Source organism: Gossypium arboreum, chromosome 8, assembly GCF_025698485.1.
Source record: "Gossypium arboreum isolate Shixiya-1 chromosome 8, ASM2569848v2, whole genome shotgun sequence".
Taxonomy (NCBI): Eukaryota; Viridiplantae; Streptophyta; class Magnoliopsida; order Malvales; family Malvaceae; genus Gossypium; species Gossypium arboreum.
The window spans coordinates 22,728,398-22,737,950 of NC_069077.1; the positions used below are offsets into that span (position 1 = coordinate 22,728,398).

The window sequence follows — 9,553 nt, forward strand, 5'->3', positions numbered from 1 at the left end:
ATCGATGCTTGTTAATTTTTAAGTGCAGTTTAAGTGTTCTGAAAATAGGTTTCTTCTACTAAAATAAATTTTGTAATCATCTCCTCAAGACTCGGCTTTTTCTCTTGCTGGTAAGGTTATTGTTGGAAGCTTGGAGGGGGTGGTGGTTTCTGATTCCTTTGGCCTTCCCATGAGAAATTTGGGTGGTTCCTCCAACCTGCATTGTAAGTGTTACTATAAGGATTATTTTGAGGTCGAGGATTATTACCCATATAATTTAATTGCTCGTTTTCCATGTTGTGGCCATAGGGTGGGTATTCTAAATTGCTCGATCCCCCTCCACTTGTTTCGCACCTCATCACTAGATGTACCTGAGTAGAACCATATAAACCGTCAATCTTTTTATTTAAAAGTTCTTCCTAGTTAGATAACATAGTAACCGCGTCGAGGTTGAAAACACCAACTGCTTTTGTTGGCTTTGTTCTCATGACTTGCCATTGATAATTATTCAGTGACATCTCTTCTATAAATTCATAAACCTCTTAAGGTGTTTTATTATTAATTGTCCCACTAGCAGCTGTGTCAATCATCTATCTAGTCAAAGGATTCAGACCGTTGTAAAAAGTCTAAACCTGTAGCCATAGAGGTAACCCATGGTGAGGGCACCTTTTCAATAGATCCTTGTATCTCTCCCATGCACCATAGAGTGTTTTTAGATCCATCTGCACAAAAGAAGAGATATCATTCCTTAACTTAGCTGTTTTAGCCGATGGAAAATATTTAAGTAAAATTTTTTCAGTCATTTGTTTCCAAGTAGTGATTGACCCTCATCGTAACGAGTTTAACCACTATTTAGCTTTGTTCCTCAATGAAAAGGGAAACAACCGAAGGTGAATGGTATCATCAGAAAAGCCATTGATCTTAAAAGTGTCGCAAAACTCTAGAAAATTTGCCAAATGAGAGTTTGGATCCTCGTCTTGCAAACAATCAAATTGAACAAACTGTTGTATCATTTGAATTGTGTTAGGTTCCAGTTCAAAATTATTTGCAGCAATAGCAGGTCTAACTAAACTCAATTCGGCTCCTGTTAAAGTAGGTTTAGTATAATCATACATAGTACGAGGAACAGGATTCTGATTTACTGAATTTGTAGCAACCACAAGAGGAAGCTAGTTATTCTGATTTTCAGCCATCTCCTCAGTTGTACTATGGATATCTTCCTCTTGTCCTTCCTCTATGTTTCTAATTGTTTGATTGTTGGGATTAGTTATAACTATACTGAATAAAAATTTCAAAATTTTGACTCAATCCTCGGAATCGATGTTTCCTCCGTTTTTAGCTTTAGGGATCCACACCTGAACAGACTAGTCTACGCCCAGCCCGCGAGCCTTTCCCACCCCAGGAAAGCGAGCCCATAATGAGAGTCAGATCCCAATGTGCCCCCTCTCTAAATAGAAAAATGAACAAGAAGTACCTCTGCTTGAAGAGAAGTAGAGTGGCTTAGGAACATATTTGTAGAAGTACCAATATGGAGATCATAATTCTCGGACGAGCAATCGAAAAGATTTTGGAGCATCTTCAGGTTAGGTTTCGCCTTATTTCTCTTTGGTTTCTCTGAGCTGTGCTTTCAATCTCACTGTCAAAATGTAATGATCCTGACAGGTTTCTTCTAATCATAAACTATAAAAACTTGTCAGAAGAAAACAAAAGAAAATTTAGTAAAATTAACAAAACTAAATTTAAATTTAAATTGCAATAAAATAAATGGCTAAAGTAATAAAAATTAAGCGTTGCTAATATTTTAGCTCCCCGGCAACGGTGCCAAAAACTTGATGTAATGTCTCGTGATAAGTTTTATATTTATGATTGATCGTACTTGAAAACTAACTATTATCACGATAAAGGCAAGCACACCTACTGAACTAAGAATGCGTAGGAAGAAAATTGGGGAAATACTTTTGGGAAATCTGATTGATTTGGACAATACCTAAGGAAAAATCCACCTAGACTTCACTTATTACTTGACTCTGAACCAGACAATTTATTCAGTTGACTCGATCTGTAGAAATCCCTAAGTTATATTATTATCTCTCTCGAGACTAACAAGGTCTAACCCTAGGTTGATTAATTGAAATCTCTTTCTAATTAAAAACCCTAGTGTTGCATTAACTTGATCTATGGATTCCCTTATTAGGTTTGACCCTAATCCGGCAGATTTATGTCACCCTATGTCTAGGGGTGCAATCAACTCCGCTTAATTATGCTAGATCTACTCTTAGACAGAGACTTTTGCTCCTTTAAATGAGCACATCAATACTTGAATCAATATCCTGAAATATTAAAGCAAGAATTAAGAACAAATAATTAAGAACAAATCAAGTATTTATCATATAATTCAGAAAATAAGAACAAGATCCATCTTAGGTTTCATTCCCCTTAGGTATTTAGGAGATTTAGTTCATAAGTGTAAAAGGAAACATCTCAGAAGAATAAAACATAAAGAAAACCCAAAAACCCCTAAAGGAAATTGAATGGAGATCTTCAGTCTTGAAGGAGAATCTAACTTCTGAGATGGATCAATCAACTTTCTTCGAGTAATTCCTTGCCTCCTACTCCATGTGTCTTTTCTAGGTACCTTCTGGGTGTTTATATAGGCTTTAGAATGCTTCAAAACCCTCAAGAGTGGCCTTTTCCGAGTAGAACGAAATTAGGCTCAACAGTGACATGCCCGTGCCTGTGTGAAGTGGCTAAGGCAGTGTTTAGAGTCTGCTAAATAGACATGGCCGTGTGAACTACCCGTGTGAGGAAGTCCAGGTTGTGTTAATTTCCCACGTTGACCCATTTTTTCCGTTTCTGGCCCGTTTCTCGCTCATTTAACTCTCTATGCTTACCTAAGTATAAAACATGAAATTAAAGGATTAGAAGCATCGAATTCCACAAATCTGATGATAATTCATCCAAAAATATGCTAAGCATGGGATAAAAATATGTATAAATTACGACTTCTCAATTTTCATCCCTAATGGCTCTATTCAATATCTCAATAGCCACAACGGTTGGAAATTAAATTGGGACTATAAATATCAGCTTCTAAAGGTTCAAAAAAAATAAAAGAGATAAAGAAGCTTAAAGTGTAATTCTATCAGCCTTAGAGCTCAATTTTTCTTTATATGTTTTGTATATGCACTTGTGAACATTAAATGCTTTCATTTAGCTCAAGTGTTTTTCTTTGTTTTTTTGCTCAATTGGCAAACACTCTGATCTTGTAAGGATTATGTTTTTGTTTGTTTGTTTGTTTCTCTTTGAGAGGGTTTGTGTCTTAAGATTTGTGTAAAAATCTTAAGGGAGTTGCAAGGTTAAACCTTGTCTTCAAAGGTTGAGCAAATTAGTGAATTCGGATAAGTTGTTATTTGTGGAAAGCTAAGGTAATGGAGTAGGCATTTTGGGTTGAACCACTATAAATCATTGTGTTCTTTTTGCTTCCACAAATTTTTAAAATGTCAATTCACCCCCTCCTCTTGGCTAATTTGGCTGATTTATTGATCTAACAACTACCCCTATGATTCACTTATTATATATGTGAAAAAATAATATATATAAATAGTTGAGAAATGTTTTCTAAAATAATAATTATTGATAAGGTAATAAAAATATAAATAGTTTTCTTAATGAAACTTTACCTGTGTTGGTAAGGGTGAGAACCTACAGTGATTTTTTTATTTTTTTTTAAAAATTAAATTTTTATATAACCATGCTAATATTGTAATATCCTTGAAATCTATTGGTCATAATAATATCTTTTGAGTAATTATGAGCCTAACTTTTAGAATAAATAAAATGAGATTTATAAGTGTTAGTGGAGAAGGTAGTAAGAGTCTAAAGAAAACGTAAAAGATTAATGTATTTAAAAATATTAATCTGGGATATAGACTAAATTATAAAGTTTACCAATATGTTGGGGGTCAAGGTGAGAAATTGAATGTATAAAAGGATTAAATTGATTTAGGGGTGAAATATGTGAGGACATGGAGAGCAATTTTATCAAGATCAAGTGGATATCTATGATGGATAGATTTTTTTTAGTTATAATAATAATTTATTTTCATCATCGTTACTATTATTATATTAAATTGACTTATTTTATTTTATTTCAATAAAATATTAAAGATATTTTAGCAGAACGATGGAGAGAGTTCTTCATCTTTTTCCTTGTTCATGTTACACCATAGAAAGAAAACTTTTCTTGTTTTTTTTTTTTTTTACAATTTGGTCCACCATCTCCATTAAAGGCCTTTCCAAGCTCAAAACTATCAAATGTCCATAGAAACCTTAGTTAAATTAAGTTACCCACAACCTAGCAAGATTAGTTTTCAAGTTGGAAGTGGAGAGCACATGTTTGGAGAGAGAGAAAATCTAGATAAAATAAGAAACTAATGTTTTATAGTAAGATCTTCATGATTTAGTAATAATTTCATGTCTAGTTTGATTATTTTAGCATGAAAGTGTTGAAGATTGAGAATATTGATATATTATATTTTATGATATTGATATGAAATGAAGAGAAAGACAAGGAAGAAGTTATAAGGAGTTTAGACAAGGGAAAACAAGTGAACCTTGAAGGAAGTATAATTTAGCCAAATTTGTAAGTACTTTAGAATTCTTCTCACTTAATTAGGTTTTTCAAATTTTATGCTACAGTAAGTGTTAATTTCATGAATTTGAGTATTTGTAACCTAATAAATATGTGGATAACTCAAGGAAGTAGTAAATGAATATGGTTGTTGTTGATTATGACATTATGAAACTTGATTATGCTTGTGATGGATATTGGACCTATAATAATGTTAAAGACATTGTAGAAATGTTTTGAACTTGTGGGATATAGATGGTATGCCATTAGTGATACATGCACGGATGGGGTGAAATTTATTAAATTTCATTCACCAAAGTTGCCAATTTTCATGTTTGGGAAATCAGTCAACTTGATACAACTTTTTGGGATGTGATCCAAACATTTTTTGGCTGATATGTCTTCAAGGCATTCAAATATCTATCTCTTAGCTTCAAAACTCACCTTCAATCACTCGATTTCAAGCTAGGGAGCTCAAGTTATGACCATTTTAAATGAAGACTGCGCGAGAAGAATTTCTGGATGGGAATATTACGGAAATTATGAGTTTTAGGCTTTTAATTCGAGTTTAAATCATATTGAGTTCATTTTTTTGGCTTAATTTTTATTATATATGAGCGCAATATTTTATTTATACGGTTTTATTATTTTATTATTTATTTATTCTGAACTTTGGATATTGTTTAAGTATTTTAAGTTGTTTAGGAGTTCTATATTTTTAGTCAAACAATAGAGTTTAGTTTAAAATTACTTCTTGTTTAGAGTAATTAAAGTTCCAGTATACTTTAGAGTTTTTTTTGGATGTACTTAGCTAGCTTATATAAAGGCTTATTCATTGATCGTAACACAATTGTTTTCATTAATAAAGTTTTCAACTCTAGAGTTAGTTTCTTTGTGCAAGATATATTTCTTGTGATTTCTAGAAATAGTTTTCTACTAGATTTTCTTCAAGGAGTCATGGGTATTCATTTTTCACCCTTCAATTTTCCAAAGATTATTTCTTGGAGGGTTGATGAGAGTCATTAATTGAGCTTGTTGGGATTTATATCTCAAAGGGTTTAATTGGACACATATTCAATTGTCCATCACATCCATCAACTTATTCGATCTATCTTCCACTTTTAAATTTCGTCTATTTATTTATTATTTTGAATATTTATTCTTACTTCTTAAACTTCTTCTTTCAGTTTTTTTCGATTTTTTTAATTTCTAAATTTGTTTATTTCTTCTTTCAGGTCAAATCCAAATCTTTGTTTCTCGAGTTGAACAAATTGAATACAATCCTGATCCTTCTTCCGCCTCTTTTCTCTACTACATCCTTTATGTTTTGGTATCAGATTTGGGAATTTTTTAGTTGTTTCCTTGTGTTATACAAACTATTTTGCAAATTTTACTTAAGTAGTCTTTAAAAATATCGAAAAAATTGAAAAAAATAATTTTTTGGGCTAAATCTTGTGCCGAGAATTTTCAAAAATGATATTTATCATATAAAGATATTTCAATTTCATTTTTGTGATTTTGGCACATCGGAAACTCCACAAACAAAAAATTCAAGTTGTTTTCCATTGTTTCAGGTTGTAAGTTGAGTAGTTTATTTTCTTTGATTCTAGCATTAGATTTTCTTCTGTTTCTAGCTTTTCTTATTATATTACGCATTCTAACATATTTTTCCTTCTTATGTTAATAGGTATGGAAGCGGTTGCCTCTCCTTTGGCTTTTCAAAGCATTAAGTCAACTTTGTTAGAGAGTGATCCCATATTTTTTTGAATATTCTTGAATTTGATTACTCTTTAAAAGTTACAAGCCAGAAAATCTTAACTTCTTTTCTTTATCTCTTAGAGTTGTTTATTTTTCTTATTGCAAGTGTATAACGATGAGGTTTAATTTTCTTGGATCAACTTTTTTTTAAGTGTTTTTTATTTCAACCTCTAATAATGGTACGTACACGTAGTAAGGATGAAGAGCATGATCCATCCATGGTTACCATGGACCAACTTACAGCACTGTTAGACGAACTTCAGAAAGATTTCAAAGAGGTTCAAGAGCATTTGGAAAATAAGTTCAACATATTGCAAGCTCAAGTCCTTCATCACAAGGTGGTTCAAAAAATTTCAGCCAAACTTTGGGTCGAATAGAAACTAACAATGATAAACCTTGGAAATAGCTTAGATGTCATATTTGTAAAAAAAAACCCTCATGGACATGTTTTTTTTCCAATGTCGTTCAACCATCTATTGTTCAGAGACTTGTCAAGAAAGACATTGGTACAAAAAAAAAAAAAACATTGCATGTAACACCCCGAACCCGGCCTAGACGTTGTGGCTGAATATGACAATCTCACATGAGAGTGTTTGTAACCAAATCATTTAAATTCATAAACCATCCCTTTTGTAATCTTTACTTAGTCAGAAAATGAAAAACAAGGAGTTGTTTTGGAACGTTTCTTTATCGTGGAAGCTTTTGAAACCCATTAGTTGGTTATAATTTTAAGAACCCATTGTTAAATATGAAAATTCTTAATGTATTTCAGGAAAACCATAATGTTGAAGTTGTAATTTATAATCCATGTCCACAGTTCAAAACCCTAATTGAAAGCCAAAAATCCAAATCCAGAGTCACATCAAAACCCCTAAAAAAATAACAAATAAACCAAAGTAAAAGTCATAACCAAAATGTGTGCAGACGTGGTCACCGCCAAGTCCTCCACTGTACCGATCCGCCTACTGCTGGGGATTACTTGAACAGATAAATAAATAAAGGAGTAAGTTTTCGCAACTCAGTGTGGACATCCCTGCAAAATAGCATGCATACAAACAGACAACAAAATACAATCATAATTAGGGATTGGGCCCTTACAGAATCATTATCAGATATAGTCTTAGGGCTTCAGCCTATCTCAGATATAGCATGCATAACAGAATAAGCCCACCAGCCCTGCACACCAACTCCGTCTAACCCAACACACCATGTAGGGATAAAATCGATCCACCCATCCCTGTACACCATATATGGGGATAAAATCGACCCGTCCATTCCTACACACCATAAGGGATTGCATTGCAACACATATCATAAGTATGCAGCTTAGCTGCCAGATAACGGGCTTTTGAAGCCCTTGAATACTTCCTTCACTTCATCAAACCCACCCTGATGCAATGCATCATACAAAAAAATGGCATGCTATAATGTAGAAAGACAGATCATACATTCATTCTAGAACAAATAAGATATTCATGCTATGTATAACAAGCTAACACGTACATCACAAAATCACATCACAGAAATAGGGCTTTAAATAAAGCTGACCGACCCTAGAACAAGTCACAGTTGACTTGGGTGACCTGTGCAACCTTACAGTACATTTCAGAAAAATGGGCTCACACGCCCATGTGGCCTACCCATATGGGCCCACACACCCGTGTGGCCTACACGGCCTAATTGGTCTAACTCGTGCCAAGCACACGGCTAAGCCAGCCTCACACGTCCGTGTCCGTCGTGCCTGTGTGGCACTCGCACGGCTTGGTTCGTCGCTCACACGGTCATGTATCGCCACACGGCCTCCAGACAGGCAGTCCACATGCTCGTCTAGCGTCGACAGTTTTGGTTTCGAATTTTGCCAAAACCCATTCCTGGTATCATTTTGAAGTTAATACAGCCACGAACACTCGAGAACCTAATATCAAACATTACACCACTTCGTTAGTCACTTAAACCGAGTTACTAAAGATAGGAAAATCCCAAAAGTTACCGACGACCTTACCTTTAATGAACAACGGCAGTTCTTCATTGATTAGAACACCATTTTGGCAACCCACAGTACCTTGGTTGTCTCCTAAACAAAAGAACAGTCTCTTAACAACCCCATAATCAATAACGAGGCCCAAAAGTATCCTTACACTTACCGAATTTGCACCAACTGCAGAGATGGGTAATGATGAAGGAAAACGCCTAAAAACTAATACTAAAATGGAGTAAAAATGGCAGCAATAAGGGATTTTCGTCTGGGAGTGAAAAAGAATGAAAAAGAATATGGGGAAGGGGAAAAATTGCAGATAAATTTCAGAAAATGGAAAAGACTAAAATCTTGATAACTTCCCTATCCCAATCCCTTAATGTTTTCCATATACCTCTTCACATCAGCATTATAGTCCATCTTAAGCTCTCACACAGCACAAGCAACAAAATAAATCCATTGTTCGCGCAGGGATTCAAACTCCATACTTCTCTCACTCCAACACACACCTTAACCACCAGACCAGCAGGCCTATTCTGATATAGTCCTACCAGCATTTAAACTTAAGCCCACTGAACAAGTGTAAGGTTTTATTCATTAAAATACCAAAATTTTCCAAACCTAAGGCTTGAATTTGGGACCTCTCACACATACCCAAAACATATAACCACTGAAGCAGATAGACATTGTGTCATATTCAAGCAGAATCAAAAGCATAAATTTCAGGGCGTTACAACTTTACCCCCTAAAAGAAAATTTCGTCCTCGAAATTTTACCTGATTAGAAAAGATAAGGATACTGCAGACGCATCGAATCCTCCGGCTCCAAGTAGCCTTCTCAGTGCTATGATTCCGCTACAGCACCTTTACTAAAGGAATAGATTTCTTATGCAAAACCTTAACGTTACGATCAATGATCTGAACCGGCTCCTCCTCGAACGTTAGATCTGGTCTAACCTCAATCTCCTCCACAGGCACAATGTGTGTGGGATCAGAGTGGTAGCGTCTCAACATCAAGACGTGAAACACATCATTTATGTGGTTTAACTCTGGAGGTAGCTCCAACTGATATGCGACTGGTCCTACTCGCTTCAGACTCTGGTACGACCCAATAAATCGAGGGTTCAGCTTACCCTTGCGACCGAGCCTCAGAACCTTCTTCCATGGCGAGACCTTAAGGAAAACCATGTCCCCCACAAAATAGTCGATGTC

The 9,553-nt window shown here is 34.8% G+C and overlaps 1 non-coding gene across 1 annotated transcript; it reads left to right on the top strand.

The window, feature by feature from the left end:
* The first annotated feature begins 627 nt into the window (after window positions 1-627).
* LOC128280045 (small nucleolar RNA R71) lies at window positions 628-734 on the top strand. The gene has a single exon (XR_008270227.1). It is a non-coding gene; the product is annotated as a small nucleolar RNA R71 (small nucleolar RNA).
* The last annotated feature ends 8,819 nt before the right edge of the window (window positions 735-9,553 follow it).